General features: G+C 38.0%; 1 protein-coding gene across 3 annotated transcripts in view; it reads right to left on the bottom strand.

The window, feature by feature from the left end:
* FAR2 (fatty acyl-CoA reductase 2) overlaps positions 1-14,485 on the bottom strand; it is a 152,518-nt gene that overhangs the window by 123,035 nt on the left and 14,998 nt on the right. Inside the window, exon 2 of one of the 3 annotated variants that reach the window (XM_057556129.1) lies at positions 5,470-5,584. The exons of the other annotated variants lie outside the window; for them this stretch is intronic. The gene's annotated coding sequence lies outside the window, so the exon portion shown is untranslated. The remainder of the gene's footprint in view (positions 1-5,469; positions 5,585-14,485) is intronic. 3 annotated transcript variants of the gene reach the window in all.

Below are 14,485 nucleotides of genomic sequence, written 5' to 3' on the forward strand. Positions count from 1 at the left end.
ATTTTTTATTGAGATGAAATTCACATAACATAAAATAAACCATTTTTAATGCGTTCAATTCAGTGGCATATGATATATTCACACTGGTACAAAACCATCACCTTGATAAAGTTCCAAATTTGTGTTGATATTTGCAGTTAAGACAGTCTTCAGTGTATTTCTTTTTGAGGTTTCCTAATAAAATAACAATGTGGTACAGAATCTAGAAATCTGAAGGGTTTTGGTAAACTTTCATTTGGAATTAAAACAGTCACTTAATACATGAATGATACATGTTTGTGTTTGATAAATGAATGATAATAAAATAAGTTAGAGTGCTATTAACCAATAAGATAAAATGCTGATTAGAGAGTGTCCTGCTAATTAGCTTCAGGAGAAATATGAAAATGTACTACACCTCAAAAGGCACATTTCAAATAAAATTTGATTATTGTTAGCTGTAGAAAATTCAATCTTTAGTGGGTAATTTTGTGTATGAACTTCAGAAACACTAATATAAAAGTCTATCCCTCTGTGCTTGCCAACTGTTACATGATATAGTTGAAAAATGTTAAGCATAATGGCAAGATAAACACTGGTCACTGAGACAAGTAAAAACATGCAATATTTTATAGATAAGTACATAGGAATTAATGAACATTTAAGAGTAATAAAACTAGATACAACAGGCTTTGATGATGTAAAAATATATATGTTTAGAAAAGAGCAGGAGCTGTCTTCCCACTCTCACTCCAACAAGGTAGAGAGAAGGTATGTGACAAGCCGATGTTCTTTCTGCACACAGAGGATTAAGACATGAGAGAGCCAAATGTTCTCTCAGGAAATCCAGAGATTTCTGGCCCTTTGTATTTTACTTTGTGAGTGGTTTTTAAAGATAGATAATGATAGATAGATGATAGATAGCTAGATAGCTAGATAGATTCATTGAATAATACATGTAACCTTAGGAAAACACATGTTGTTTGAAGAGAGGAAAGATTCTCCAGGCCAAGTATCTCTCCCTAGAAGTCCTCCTTGGGGCCTGAAAACACTCTCAGAAGACAATAAAATTTTGGTTTAAGCTGTATATATGTGCTCTGAAAGTGGTCACATATCAGATAGTTACAGCATCTCTCCAATTAGTTTAAGAAACGAATTTAGTAGGACCAGTAGTGACTGGATAAATCAGGATGGAGGAATTTCCTCAAGACTAAGGATGTGAGGTTAAGGACTTCAATGGGAGAGGGTAGTTTGGGGGACCTGACCCAGAGCATCATGAGGGCATTGGAAACCCATCCTGAAAGAAGTAAAGAACTCAGAGGCATTCTGAACAGGCTTGACTGTCTTTATGATCTGGTCTATAATTGGTGGTACTGGGCTCTCACAGAGAAGCCTTCTTAATACAGTCAGTATTCATTATTTCTCTGCAAAACATTTAGGGTACAATAACTAACATTTCCTGTATTGGGAAGTGATATCTTTTTTTTTTTTTTTAAATCAAGAAAAGCGATATCTGCAGCTTTACATAAGCATCCTTTTATTTCACCAACAGTGCATCTGCCTTTGGGTTAGTTGCACCTATCACACTTTGCCAGTAACGCTGAACCTTTGAAGGAAGTTTTTGTTGTTTGGTTCTTCTGAAGCTGGCTGATTTCAGTTTTTCTTGACTGATCTTGTAAACTACTTAACTGTCCCCAAATTCCTCTTAAAGAGAAAATTTTCCATTGCAAATATGGAATAAACAACAACATCTTTAATATTAACATTCTTTAGCCCACCTACTTTGAAAGGCATGAGTTTTTTCATCACCCACTTTTCTCTTCTTGGCAGTAGTCATAGAAAAGTTTTAAATTTTATGTGGAATATGGTCCATTTCATTCCCATCAACAATGCTCCCTGCTGCAAACCTCCATATCTGACTGAAGCAACTGTAGTTGACAACAGACTAATTGCTTCGGATAACAAATCCCTGAAGTAGAGGAGACAGATGGGGCCAGGATAGGTTTGGTTCTCTTTGGGCCTCAGTTTTTCCATTCAGAACAGGAAAGAGTTCCTGAAATTAGAGCATACAAGTTGGAATGACCATGGGTTGCCTATCAAGGATCTGAGTATACAGGTGTCACTCTGGTGTCATGAAGAATGAGCAAGGGATTTTGAGTCTTATACTCCTCTGTGTAAATCTCCGCTCCAAAAAGCACCTATTGCTTCAATTCTGTCTTCGTTTAAGTGGGACTCATGTCTGGCTTGAAGCTTTGTTGTGAGGATTAAAAAGAATGTATATAAAGATCCTGGCATAGGGTAAGTACGCAGCAGGTGGCCACAGAAGCATTTAGTCTCTGAACTACCTAGCCTAGAGCTCCACACACAGGAGAAGCATAATAAATGTTGGTTTCTTTCCTCTTTCCCTTTCTTATTATATATCTCAGCAACGGCCTGGATTTTGGCATCAGGATTCAGATGCAATGCAGTTAAGATATTGTCATGGACTGAATTGTGTCTGCCCCCTCCCAAAATTCATATGTTGAAACTCAAACCCCCAGCACCTCAGAATGTAACTGTATTTGGAGATGTCTTTAACTAGGTGATTAAATTAAAATGAGATCTTTAGGGTATGTCCTAATTAATCTAATTCATGTCCTTATAAGAAAAGGACAGTTAGATACCAGGGCTGTGCGTGTGAGTGCATGTGCGTGCGCGTGTGTGTGTATGTGCACACAGCAAAGATCATGTGGGAACACAGCAAGAAGGCAGTCATCTGCCAGCCAGGGAGAGTGGTCTCAGAAGAAACCAAACCTGCTGACACCTTGATCACAGACTTCCAGCTTCCAGAACTGTGAGAAATTAAATGTCTGTTGTTTACACCACCCAGTTTCACTGTTTTGTTATGGCAGCCCTAGCAAACTAACACAGAGGTGAATATATTTCTGAATATGTGCACCTGGTGATATGTACAGTTCCCCCCAAATTTTTTAAAAAGTAAAAAGAAAGAAAAGAGGAAAGAAAGAAAGGAAGGAAGGAGGGGAGGAAAATTCCTGGTGTTACGGGCTGAACTGTGTCCCTCCAAATCAAACCCTGAATTCTTAATCCCCAGGACTTCGGAATGTTACTATATTTGGAGACAGTGTCTTTACAGAAGCAGTTAAGCTAAAATCGGGTTATTAGAGTGGACCCTAATCTAATATGACTGATAGTCTTATGAAAATAGGAAATTTGGATGCAGACAATGTGAAGACACAGAGGGAAGACGGCCATCCACAAGCCAAAGAGAGACCTGGAGCAGATCGTTTCCTCATAGCCCTCAGAAAAAGCCAATCCTGCCAACACCTTGATCTCAGGCATCTAGTCTCCAGAACTGTGTGAGAAAATACATTTCCCTTGTTTAAGCCACCCAGCCTGTGGTGCCTTATTTTGACAGCCCTAGCAAATTCATCAGTGAAATAACATCTGCAAATCCAATAAGCAAGTAAATCAAGCCATACATTGTCAGCAAAGAAAGCTAACTTTTCAATAAGTTTTTAGAATAAAGTTTCTCTAGTTGTTATATCTTATAGTCCAAAAAGCAATATCAAAAAACCTGGGCCTCACACCATGCTAGAAAAACAAAGCTGTCCTCCCATTTTATCCTAAGAAAAACATTTATTTTACAGGCATACCTTAAAAACATTTATAACAATGTAAATTTTAAGAACATAAAAGAGTGGCAATATTGGAAATCAATGTTATTGAGAATTCTCTTTTATAGTCATTTTTATTGTTGTAATTATGACAGATTGGCATCCATTTAGACCACTATTTCTGAGGATCATTAATTTTACACTGACCACCAGATGAAAATCATTAGTTTAGCCTCCATGTAGCAGACCATGAGCAATGTGTCTCATAGATGTCATTGACTGCATTTGAAATTTTGGAGGCTAGGTGTAGATTACCCACTGTTTTTGTATTGCCATATAGCTCCTTCAGATCAGCAGTATAGGTAAACTCAATTTTCCTTACTTCTTTTTGCATGGTTCTTATTCATAAAGGCAATTGGTTTTCTGAACAGAAATATGGTTGCTGAATTTTTCTGGTTTACATTACAATTGCTATTTTATTATAAAGTTAATGATTACACATAATCTTGGGGAAATTTTGGGACATAGCTACAAAATGAGGATAATAACACCTTCTACAGCCCAGAGCAAGTCCCCACTTGAGGTTTTGTCCAGCACTGAGGTACATGAATGTGTGAATTTGATTACAGCTCAGCTTCTGTGTAATGCCGTTTCAATGCTTTTTTCAACCCAATCCCTGTTTTTATCATTTGCAAGTATTTTCTTACTTATCCAACTGTTAGAGAAAATCCTAGGATAGCCCTCCCTATATTAGCCACAGAAAAATTGGTTATATCCCAGTTTTTGTCTGGAAAGATGCCATCGGGAGGTTAACAGTTTCCCTGGCCTAGTTCTCAGTGGCATCATTCTCCCATCGGCATTTTTCCACACAAGCATTTATACAATAAGATGTTCTAGTAAAAGCATAAATAGAAGCAGGAAAAAACCTCCCTTAAAAATCTCTAATCAAGACCACAGCCACAGCTAGCTCTGTTATTTGCTCTGCAGATTTTTTGGAATTTATGCAACACTCTCAACCTGTATTGTTACCCTGGATCCAATGCAGCCAAAAAGACTGAAATAAGACAGATGAGATTTGCATCAAGTGTCTGAAGGTCTGGGTGCCCAAGGAAGGCACTCAAACATTATCTCTAAATGCTTTGGCTCCATTCATTGGTGCGTTAACCATAAACATCCTCAGGCTCTTAGCCTGGGTTATTTTAAAGTGACTGCCCTTCAGAAAGCTCTTTGGCTCTCCATAAGGTTGAACACTGCTTCATTTTGTGAGGTAAGTCCTGTGTGTAGGTCTGTCTTGCTTAAGCAAGTTGACGAAGGATAGGAGCCCAGCATGGCTAAATACAGTTCACTGGTCCTTTGTTAAAGAATAACTTAACCTATAGTTTCTACCCCTTCACAACAAAACCTATTACTTTTTCTCTGAAAAGGCATTCTGTTATGTACAATTTCCCTTTTGCCATTTTCTATGGCATTGACATAGGTAAAAGCCCAAGTGAACATAGATTCTGAACATGATTCTGTCTAAGGCAGAATCAAAACAGCCTAAATGATTACACACTGAATTATGATCTGGGGCAAGGGCAACACACCTATATTTTATATACATAATATTTGTAGCATCATCTCTTTAGCTTTGTTGTAGCGATTATCTATTTCTGACTTTCCGTTCAATTATCACAATTGTTAATATAAAGGTGACAGTTTTATCTGTATTTCTTACTTCATTTTTCTCTAGAAGATTTTTGAATTGCTTTATCTGAACTTCATTTCCTTTAAATTAAGAGTTTTTCTGAAATTACTTTTTATTTTCTAGGTTAAAGAAAGTAATGCAAACTAAATAAAAATGTTCAAAATGCTGTCTCTGCCATTGGCAAATTACCTGTCTCTTTTTGCTGTTCTCATCCAAACTCAGCTGGAATTCCGATAACTGGTATATTAGAGCGCTTAGTGGCAGGCCAGTAGCCCTGATGAGATGATGTACACCAGTCAGTAAACTAAGAAAAACAAATGCACACCTTGCTTTAATAGCAATGATTACCTATTGCAATTATTGAAAAACAAACAGCTTTTATCTATCAGTAATTAAATCTTCACTTTAACAAAGTTGTTGAGCATTTTCCTGAAATTTTCATATGAGGAAAAAGCAAGCCGGGGAGCTTAAAATTAAATTTGATAATAAAAATCATAAAAAATGATCTATACTTAGTGCTTTTGAAAACTTAAGTAACATGTACATAGTTTTACAAAACTAAAAGAGTGCAATATTTAAATGTACTATCCTTTAAAGTTTCATAAACTGAAGTCACCTAGTTTTTACTCACCATGTTAAATTTTGGTATTTTGCTTTATTTCTCAATTTTTACTCTGCATTTTTATAAGATGAATATTATGTTATTATTATTTATAGTTTGAATTACTTTCTATTCATTTCTTTCTGAGCTTCATCTTTAGAAATGAGATTTTGCAGCAACTAGACATGCACTAAATTAGTATCCCTAAGGGTCCTCATCCATCAGCAATCATACCATTTTATACCCCCAGAAATGAGTTGACCAGGAATATTATCAGGGTAACTTGACACTTGCTAACAGTAAAAGGTACCCCATGTCCCCTCACAGCATCATAAATCTCAGTAATTTCTGTCAACAGAGGAGGGTTCATCTAATTGCACACTCTCTCCTTTTATGGAGCAAGAACCAAAGTTCAGCAACTCTCAACTGGTCTCCGGTTTCAAGGCAGGATAAACCATAGAGAAAAGGTATCCCCTGACATCTGTGTTTACTTCTGAGTGACCCATTGTCAAGAACTCACCCTCTGGTACTTTCTGGAATCATGAGTGCAAAAACTATTTATAATTCATCTATGAGGATATGCACATTTATTTTGACTACACTTTTTATTTTTGAGGCACCATTTCTCTAAGAATTTCATCTCAGTAACTGATAATGAGGGGCCTTTATTTCCCCACAATACCCATTACGATCCTTAAAGTTCTCATTTCCTCCATGAGGTCCCACAGTTGGTGCTCTGTTACCATTTTCATTCATTGGTTAAAGCAGCAGGTTACATTCACATACTCATCCAAACCACACATCCTTACTGAGTAAGGTGAAAGGTCAATACAGAAGAAGAAAGTGACTAAATAAAGCACCAAATTAAGTGTCAGAATAATTCATGAACTGTCTTTGATCGTAGTATTTACATGACAACTCTGGACAGATTACTGAATTAGAACAGCTAGTGTACGTTACCTCTGGCAGAAGTTCAACCATAGAAGGAAAAGTGATGTAGGTGACTGGGTAGCAATAGAAGAACAGAAGGACATAAAAATAAGGATGGGTGGGGGAATTTCATTTGTTGGTGAAATGGGATGTTTGAGAGTGTGCAGAATTTGAGAGGAATAGACAGAAAAGAGAGAATGAAAATAAATGTAACTGAGGTTCTAGAGGAGCTCAGAGGGCATAAAATTAGTAGAAAAGATAGAGTTATCAGCACTGAATACAGGAAGGTCATTTCATTCTTGAAAAGGAGGAAACGAGGTCAGGGGTGGGGGAGGTAGATAAATGTAGGTTAGAGCAGAACCTGAGATAGATCTTTGGTTATTTCTTTTTTTCTCTAAGGAGTATAAGGTAAGATCATATTTTGCTTATTAAAGAGCTAAAGGAAGGTGCTCCTGGAAAGGGATAAATATTCATAACCACAGCTCTACATGGGAAAGAAAACAGATCAGAAACCAGTGAAGAAGCTGAAGCAGCAGAGTATCCAGCTGAGATTGAAGATGGATTTGTACCACCCCACTTCATACAAATATTTACCTGCTTTTCTCCAGTAACACTTGAGTGCCCGTGGTTGGAGCAGGAAGAATAGATCGTTGGCAAGCTGCAGACTTGGGGGTATAAACAATGGACTTAGGGGAAACAAATGGAAAAGGTCGGGAGTAGAGGAAGCTGGCAAAGGAGTAAAGTAGTGGACCTAGGTGCTCAGAGAGGGAAGTACCTCTCATGAGACGGAGCTCATGGAATAGGTAAAAGTGTGTGTGTATGATGGGCAGAGAGAAGGCAAATGACTGGAGGTCCTGCCAAATTGGACCAGTAGCTCTGGTGGGAGAAAGAAAACGAGAGAGCTGGAAGTAAAGAATGTCACTGTCCCAGTGTGAACTGTTAGATTTAGAGATTTTAGATACAGCAGTCTGGAGCAACATCCAAGCCCAAGGATTGGCCTTGGAAGTAGTCTCCTAAAAGTAGGGTGCTTTAGTGGGCTTGAAATGAAAGCTGAAGGAGATGTGGGATCAGGGCACTGTACTGCTGTGCGCTCCTCTACACGGATGCTGAACCTTAGGACACGCTCAGAAGTTGGAAAGGCATGGACATTTGTGAGTTATGTGTTTGACAGATATCAGAGAATGATCTGGAGGTGAAAAGTAATAGCAACAAGGATTGGCAGAAGCTGCAGAAATTGTGAAAGAGGAGAGGCTTGCTTTTGGTGAGAAAACAGAGACCTGCATGAGCAACATGGAAAGGTAGGAGGACACTTGGCCCAACTCACAGGGCAGGCTTATATGAAGTCATGGATAGAAAAGTCCTCCATGGTGTGTAAAATATAATTTAAGTTGAAGGTATTATTGTTATTATTACTATTTGTGCACAAAATTATATACAGACCCAGATATTGGAACCTATACACACACACCACCCCCCACACACAGAGTTATCAGTCATATGCTATCATTAACATTTTAGCAACTCTTGTAATATCTTACACCTTATTTTAACAGTTCTGAAAGCATTTCATGTGCACATTTCAGTATTTTCTCACCACAATCCTGGGAGGTAAATAGTAGATACTATTATCCATAGATGTGAAAACTGAAGAACAGAGACAGTGAGTGATTTGGCTAAGGCCAACTTTTTTTTTTTTGGATTAAAGAAAGTGAAGTCTTCTAACTCCCATAGGTAATGAGAAAAAAAGCTTTTCACCAGGTGTTCATTTGCTTTCTGCTTTCCCCGTATAATAACATCTGGGACACACGTACAAGTGATAACTCTCTGTTCTGTATTTTTTTTCTTAGCCACTGCATATCAGAATATTAAAACTTTAGGGGCTCAAAGGTACTGAATTTGCAAGGTGATTCTCTCCTCAACAGCCAGTTTCCTGTCTGAGGCTTCACATATTACCTGTTGGTACAATTATTTTCCAAACTCTCTCTTGATAGTAAAGACAAACCCACAATTCTGTTCCTTAGACACTGTCCATCAAAAATGAATATAGAATCATTTTTCATTGATTTTCAGGAAAATAGGACCCTAATCTCAAAGCAAATATATCTACTATATCCAAACCATGGGTGTTTCAGTACCAAAGGCTTCTTTTGACTCACTCTCAAAATAGATTTTTGAGTTGGAGTTGTCTCTCTTAACTGAAGTTATGCTTCAACAATAACTATATTTTTATGTTAATGCTTGCCTAATGACTGTATTTTAAACTTTGTGGGTCTCAGTTTTCTCATCTGCAAAATGTGTAACCTCCAGGTTTGATGGAATATGGGTTTTGTAAAGTGCTTAGCACAGTACCTTGACTTAAACATTCAATAAAAATAAGGGTGATTTCAATCAGCCATGATTTATTATCCTGCATTTCATTGTTACGAGAGTATTTCCTTCCTTTGTGTGAATTGTATCATTGCATTGACACCAGCAAGAGGAAGTAGACCAATTGCGACCTTGAGTCTGAAACCAGTCTCACTAAGGATGAGATTTACAAACTAATTAGTTAAAAAGCAAAACAGACAGGGAAGGATCTCTTTAAACAAAACATGAAAATCTCGGTAAAAAGAGAAAATGTTTGCTAAATTCACCAACATTAACAGTTAGAACTTCTGTTCTTCAAAACACACCAGAAAGAAACTAAGAAGACAAATGGGGACTTATATCAATCCAACACCATGAACCATGGTTAATATATGGGTGACAATGGGCAATGATCATAAAAGCTTCTTTAAGGAACTGCAGCTAGTACTGCTTTTACTCAGGAAAGACATGCTTTTCTCTTTCTTTTCAAGAAGAAAATGGTCTCTTTTTTTTCGTTACTTCTCTAGCATCCCTCAGTTACCCCATCTTTTGGGCCTCCACTCAGGGCCACTCTTAGATGTCCCATGCTCCTTTTACCCTCCCTGCAGGGCCAGCCTGGTGTCTGTAATGTCAAGGGGCCTCAGATGGTGGACGGTATTACACCCTGAGGGAGATGGAAACTGTGTCCATGGATGCCAAGGGCCGGGCTGGGGAGGGAGCGTGTAGTTTGAGAAGAGGAAGAGGAAGCCAGTTGCAACCCAGAAACTTTGATGTTAAATTTCCCTTTGGAGTAGAAACCAATGCCTGTCTAGATGAAAGCACTGGAAACAAGCAAAATGGCACCAGGAGCCATCCTGAAAGTGAATACAGCTGTACCTTGGTGGACTAATTGCCTAACCAAGGCCTCACGCCTGCCTTAATGTAAGGATGGGAAAGAGGCTTAAACAGTTACATTATGCAATGCCTATTGTTCTTGCCAAATTAAATTTGGTGCAATAAATTTTGAACAAGCAAAAAAGGTTTAATAATAAGGGAAATATTTCTGTGGCACCTTATCATGTATAGACTGCTGCCTTTAGACTGTGATGCATATGAACTCATTTATTTCTCAGTCCAACCCCTTAGAAAGTGTCTGTTACTAGGTTGAAGCATGTGAAATTGCCAAGGTTCAACCATTTTGACCTACAAATGGCCACTGTGGCTGGTTCAGCCTGCATTTTCTCTGCATTTTACAGATGAAGAAATCTAGATGCAGAGCACTTAAGTAACTTTCCAGAAAGTGTCAAGCCTGTGCCCTGATAATCGAGCTTCTGTTTCTATAGTCAACCACTGTTGACTTTCTATAGTCACTTTCTATAGTCAAGTCACTGTTTCTATAGTGAACCACTGAAATATACTGCCTCTCTACCACACTGAATTAAAATGACAGAAATGGTTCCTTCCAACCTAAAATTTCTATGCATGAATCTGTGCTATATCATTCCCAGTCTCCATACACCAATCTCTTCATGCCTTGCCTATTTCTTTTGAAATGAATCAGCACTCACCCAGTCACTAGCTGGAAATCTCAGAATAGAATTTTCTTTCTTTTTTTATTTCTTTACCACCAGAATCCAAATGATATTTATTACGTCCACCTCAGCAGAAGCCACAGAATCATTGGGCATGAGAGCTAGAAGGGATTTCAGAGATAATCCAGTCATTTTTCTAATACAGACATAGTCACTGAGCGAGCAGGCAGCAGAATCAGGACAAGAGTCTGGACTTCTGAGCCCGTGTCTGCTCTTCTCTCTCCACCTCTGTTCTCACATTGGACTCATATGCTACAGATAATGCCTCTTTGCTTCTCTGCAGTTTCAGGACCCATTGTAACTCTCTAACCCTTGCCCATGACAATAGCTCAACTCACTGTGCCAATCACTCTTCTAAATGTCTTACATGTATTAACTCATGAATCAGCACAACAACTCCATGATATTTACTATTATAAACCCCATTTTACAAATAGGAAACCAAGGTACAGAAAAATTAAAGTGATTTACCCCAGGTCACACAGCTTGTAGACCAGCACCAGAGGCCATGCCTCCATCACGCAACCATATGCCCTTTGTCCTGCTCTGCCCTTCACTGGGCAAAGCTTATACTCACTTCTTTTAGGAAGCAGTTCTCAATTCTCCCCTCAGTCTGTTGAAAATCGTATCTGCCAAACTCTCTGAGTCCCCATGCAACATCACCTTATATGGAATTGCCTACTTATTTGTCTGTTTGGTCTGATGGCCTGCAAACACTTTAAACATAGTGACTGTGTTTTACACTTCCTAATATTCACAGGATTTGACACAACACCTGACAAGACGTAGACATAGAGTATGGACTTGAGGGGGAAGGTAAGCTGTGACAAAGTGAGAGAGTGGCAAGGACATAAATACACTACCAAATGTAAAATAGATAGCTAGTGGCAAGCAGCTGCATAGCACAGGGAGATCAGCTCTGTGCTTTGTGACCACCTAGAGGGGTGGGATAGGGAGGGTGGGAGGGAGACGCAAGAGGGAGATATGGTGATATATGTATATGTATAGCTGATTCACTTTGTTATACAGCAGAAACTAACACACCATTGTAAAGCAATTATACATCAATAAAGATGTTAAAAAAAAACCCAGTAAATAAATATTTGTTGACTGAATGCATGAAAGAATGAAGGGCCACCTAAATCTTTCTGTCTTCAATTTCTCCTTATTCCACCTATCTTCCATCCTGAAGTGAGTTGGGGAAACTAGTGAGACATTAGTGTGTAAGTTCCATGGAGGCTGGTAAACCCTTTACTTATCTTCCTTAATAACCAAAGATAAGTATTTTGATTGTTGTTCTCCAAATGTTTGGTCATGAACTCATCACACTACTAAGACAGGGATTTTCTTCATCCACAGTCACTGTATCTGGGGCCCAAATTTGTTTTAAATTTTATACTTTGACTTCTGAGTGTGAAATAAAATAATTTATTTCACTTAATCCATTAGACCAGAAATTAGGATCCTACAAGCAGGTAAAATAAGTATTTTGATCTTAACACGGAGGGACCTAGAACATTCATTCATAGTCACAATGGGCTTCAGAAGTCATTACAGTGAGATATGTTTTAAATGACTTATTGTTTAAATGCGTTAGTTCTAACTGAGGTGTCCAGGCTACTACTGTGTCCCCTGATTTGAAATCATATACATAATTCTCATAAATGATCAAATGGATATCCAGATGGAAATGCAGTTTTTATTTCCCACATCACATAAAAAGTTAATTGCAGATGGATAGCAGATTTTAGTATGAAAGGCAGAACAATCTAGTTTTTAGAAGAGAACAACTCCCTGATCTGTAGGTAGGCTAAAAGCATTAACAATAGAAGACTAATACTAATAAATTGGGCTCTATTAAAATTAAAAATTTGTGTTCATCAAAAGAAAAAATTAAGAGCATAAAAAGGCAAGCCACAGATTGGGAGAAGGCATTCACAATACCTATATCTAATAAAGGTATTGCATCCAGGATAGACAAAGAATATGCACAAATCATTATGAAAAAAAATAGAAACCCAATAAACAAATGGGCAAAGACTTGGGCATGTCTCAAGAAAAGATATCCAAATAGCCCATATACAAAATGGTGCTCCACTGTCAGTTACCAGAGAAATATAAGCAAAACTACTATGCCACACAACTACTCTCCCACTGAAATGACTAAAATGAAAAGAACAGACAATGAGGGGTGTTGACAAGTGGAATAAGTATAACCTCTTGACTACTGCTTCTGGGAGTATACACAGTACAACCACTTTGGGAAACACTTTGGCAGATTTTATTAAAGCTCTCTACATAAATCAGTTCCACATGGAGGTATAGCCAACTGTAGTATGCACATATGTTCAACAAAAGACATTCATAAGAAAGTTCCTAGTACTACTCTTCCCAAGTTCTCAGTAGCACTTGGTAGTGGAAACTACCTAACTGTTCATCAACAGTAGAACAGATAAATTAAATGTTGTATATTCACAGTATGGAGTACTAGACGGCAATGAGAATGAATACAGAAAATTTTTTTTAACGTCTTTATTGGAGTATAATTGCTTTACAATGGTGGGTTAGTTTCTGTTTTAGAACAAAGTGAATCAGTTATACATATACATATGTTCCCATATCTCTTCCCTCTTGCATCTCCCTACCTCCCACCCTCCCTATCCCACCCCTCTAGGTGGTCACAAAGCACCGAGCTGATCTCCCTGTGCTATGCGGCTGCTTCCCACTAGCTATCTATTTTACATTTGGTAGTGTATATATGTCCATGCCACTCTCTCACTTTGTCACAGCTGACCCTTCCCCCTCTCCATATCCTCAAGCCCATTCTGTAGTAGATCTGTGTCTTTCTTCCCGTCTTGCCCCTAGGTTCTTCATGATCTTTTTTTTTCTTTTCTTTTCTTAGATTCCATATATATGTGTTAGCGTACAGTACTTGTTTTTCTCTTTCTGACTTACTTCACTCTGTATGACAGAATCTAGGTCCATCCACCTCACTACAAATAACTCAATTTTGTTTCTTTTTATGGCTGAGTAATATTCCATTGTATATATGTGCCACATTTTCTTTATCCATTCATCTGTCGATGGACACTTAGGTTGCTTCCATGTCCTGGCTATTGTAAATAGAGCTGCAATGAGCATTGTGGTACATGACTCTTTTTGAATTATGGTTTTCTCAGGGTATATGCCCAGTAGTGGGATTGCTGGGTCGTATGGTAGTTCTATTTTTAGTTTTTTAAGGAACCTCCATACTGTTCTCCATAGTGGCTGTTTCCATTTACATTCCCACCAACAGCGCAAGAGGGTTCCCTTTTCTCCACACCCTCTCCAGCATTTATTGTTTGTAGATTTTTTGATGATGGCCATTCTGACTGGTATGAGATGATATCTAATTGTAGTTTTGATTTGCACTTCTCTAATGATTAAAGACGTTCAGCATGCTTTCATGTGTTTGTTGGCAATCTGTATATCTTCTTTGGAGAAATGTCTATTTAGGTCTTCTTCCCATTTTTGGATTGGGTTGTTTGTTTTTCTGATATTGAGCTGCATGAGCTGCTTGTAAATTTAGGAGATTAATACTTTGTCAGTTGCTTAATTTGCAAATATTTTCTCCCATTCTGAGGGTTGTATTTTCGTCTTGTTTATGGTTTCATTTGCTGTGCAAAAGCTTTTAAGTTTCATTAGGTCCCATTTGTTTATTTTTATTTTTATTTCCATTTCTCTAGGGGGTGGGTCAAAAAGGATCTTGCTGTGATTT

This window comes from Balaenoptera acutorostrata, chromosome 11 (genome assembly GCF_949987535.1).
Source record: "Balaenoptera acutorostrata chromosome 11, mBalAcu1.1, whole genome shotgun sequence".
In the NCBI taxonomy this organism is placed as follows: domain Eukaryota; kingdom Metazoa; phylum Chordata; class Mammalia; order Artiodactyla; family Balaenopteridae; genus Balaenoptera; species Balaenoptera acutorostrata.